This window comes from Dermacentor albipictus, chromosome 1, assembly GCF_038994185.2.
Source record: "Dermacentor albipictus isolate Rhodes 1998 colony chromosome 1, USDA_Dalb.pri_finalv2, whole genome shotgun sequence".
NCBI classification, from domain to species: domain Eukaryota; kingdom Metazoa; phylum Arthropoda; class Arachnida; order Ixodida; family Ixodidae; genus Dermacentor; species Dermacentor albipictus.
The window spans coordinates 469769003-469772175 of record NC_091821.1 but is presented as its reverse complement, the minus strand read 5'-3'; positions in this window follow the sequence as shown (position 1 = coordinate 469772175).

Genomic DNA, 3173 nt, shown 5'->3' with positions numbered 1-3173 from the left:
ATCGCGTATGAAATCTTTCGGTAGAGGAGAAGCAGTTATAGTATACATGTGGCAGAGTGCGTATATGGTTGAGTGCGTAGCTCCGGCAGGTAGAAAAAAAAACAAGCGTCTTTTCAGTCCTGTACTTTGTTTTAGAAGCCGTGGTGGTCAGTCGGCTTGCTGAACTTGTAGCACATATGGTCAACGAAACAGCACTGGTGCCTGCATTTCCTGTGCTTTCTCACTTCACATATACGCTACGCAATGTTTTAATCTTCTGAAAATTCACTTGTCAATACTTCATCACCGCCATTTGTTTTTTCGTCCCAACTCTTTCAGTGTGCTATGTGGTAGCAGCTGATGCACGTTCCATAAACTGGGCTTTCAAGTTCACGCAGTGCCGACATATTTTTAGTTGTGCTACGTTTTTTTTCATTTCCGTTGCTTAGGTATACTGTATTTACTTAGCGCGCGAGCGCCCTGTCTACATAAAAGATTTGGCATTCTGGTTCAGGAAGTGGGCCTTGGAAGGACCAGCTGATGAAAACATCAACGCCTGTGCTGCACAGTAAGGCTTCTGGCAGACCTGAAAGCATCGATAGATATGGTGCCTGCCTGTTGGAATTGCACCAGCTCGCTTCGCTGAAAGAAGCTAGGTGCTGAAGAAGTACTTGACTAGCCTACCCGGTAATTAGTCTGTGCTTATTTTCATAAACTTTGTAAAAATATTCATGTTACGTGTCCCCACATACACAAGATGGCAAAATGGACACCCTGTTATTTAGAACCACAAGCATGAAACAGCCATGTCAATGAGAGCGTAAACATTTATTTCAAATCAGCAAGATTTGAGTCCGGCGTCTTTTAGTGGGTCTGGGCACCCGCCGAGGACGCGGTTCCGAGACCTTGTCTCGAAGGGGCTTCCTCGGCTCGCTGGACGGCCCGGAGTTGTGCTGTCAGGTCAGAGCTGAGCAGTGCGGTCATCCAGGGTGACTGGAGGCTGGCGGTGGAAGAGACGGAGGCGTCGGCACTGCCCGACTTGTTTGTTAGGTCCCGACACTCCCATAACATGTGATTTAGTGTGGCAACCTCGCCACACGATGTGCATCTGTTTGTAGTGTACATGTCTGGATACATGGCGTGCATGAGTCTGGGGTTTCTTTAAGAGTATGTTTGTAATTGTCTGAAGTGTACTGCTTGCGTCCTGTCTAACCTAGCGTGAGGGAATGGGTATATGCGTCTTTGTAATTGGTAGTGTGCCGTGATGTCGTGAAAAGTGGTCATACGATCCTCCCATGCCCGGACGTTTGCAGTGCCCCGCGGGTGCTCTTCCTCCGATGCTGCTCGGTGAGTCAGGCCTCGAGCAACGCCGTGAGCCGCTTCGTTGGGGGTGCTCATTCCAGTGTGTGCCGGGATCCATAGCAAATGCCTTCGGTTATCAACGTCGGCCTCTCCCTGGTGTATGGGATGTCGCTGGAGTATCTGATACGCCTCTTGTGAGATGCGCCCATTTGCAAAGTTGCGAATTGCCGTTTGCGAGTCGCAGATCACGTATGTAGCTTTGGTTTGTGTGAGGGCCAGTGCTATGGCCGCTTCCTCTGCCGCTTCGGCATGTGCCGTGTTCACGGTGACGCTCGTGAGGTGGTTGCCTCGATGGCTAGTAACTGCTGCCACGAAACTCTTCCTGTCTCGATAGCGGGCTGCGTCGGTGAAGACCGCATCCTTGTCGTTAGAGTAACTTTTGTTCATTTGTTGTGCCCTGGCTTTACGCCTCCCCGTGTGGTGTTGGGGGTGCATGTTGCGAGGCAATGGGGGTACGTATAGTTGCTCGCGTATGGGTCTTGGAATGTCTACTTTGACGCCGTGTTGCGAGTGGTATGTGATGCCGAGATTTTCAAGCACGTGTCTGCCCGGGCGGGTCTTGGATGTCAATGAAATCAACTTTGCTTGTTGGCTTCTCGTGATATGATTATTAAAAATCACGGCCATCGGTCAACCCCCTTTCTTCACCTTCATTACTGCTTCTGTTTGTAGGATGAGAGTTCACGCTGTATTGCATACTATCAAGGTACTAATAGGCGAGAGTAATGTTAATTTATTGTTTTAGAAAAAATTGGCACTTGAATTGACCAGAAAATAAGGGGATACATACCGTCTCAATAAATATGACTGAAGAAAAGACATGTGAATGAAAAATACAATGACTTCAGCTACAACTTGTCTATGAAGGCAGATCCATGCACTCAAACTGCTTTTAGTGGTGATGTTTGAGCTGGTAGGATGTCAGAAAAGTGAGAGATGTCTTAAGCAGAATATTTCGACGGCTATTATAGTGCAGCAGGACATTAACTGGACCTCTCCTCCACTTGCACACCAATGCAAGCGAAGCACACACAGCACAGTTGGAAAGGCAGTTCTTCGTGCGTGTGTTGGCAACCTGGTTCCTGCATAAGAGAAGGGGTTGGTAATAAACATACAATGATGTGAAAAAATGGTCCATGAGAACAAGCTTAAGTACTGTATTCATTTTTTTTGGTTTAGATTTCGTAATAATACATTCGTTTAAGAATTTTGTGTTATAGAGCGCGATTTTTTTTTTACATTAATTAGCTCATACTGTTTTTATTTATTTTTATTTGCAAAGAAACATTTTTCAGCTGGCCTACTGCTTGCTCAGCAAGACCGACAGCAGCGATCTAACACTTACATAATGAACCGTATAGAGAGCTCGGATGTTCGCAATAAAGGTGTGCGAGATATATCTGCTACCACTTGCTAGCACTGTCTGTATTAGGTGCTGTCACTACACTGCTACACCTTTATTCATCGGAATAAAAAATAAGTGATGCACAAACCTCTACTCTGTTGTATTGTTATTCTGTCTCTTTTATTCGAACAAAAGATTACATTAACCTGTGTATATGTGCAGGTATAATGCAGAAAGCCATTTCATGGTTGGTGACTTCATCGCTAATTAGCTAATAACCTAATTAAACTGAATCTGAATGGTTTGAAGCAAGGATTACGTAATTATTGCTTATGACTTGCAGCAACTACACACGGTCCGCGCAAAATTACAGTATATTTCTTATTTTCCTTAGCGCAACTAGCTGGATAAAATTAAAGAAAATTGCAAATATTGAAGTGAACACACCTGCTCGCTTTGCTGCGGTGTGCTTCGCCGTCCTTGGATT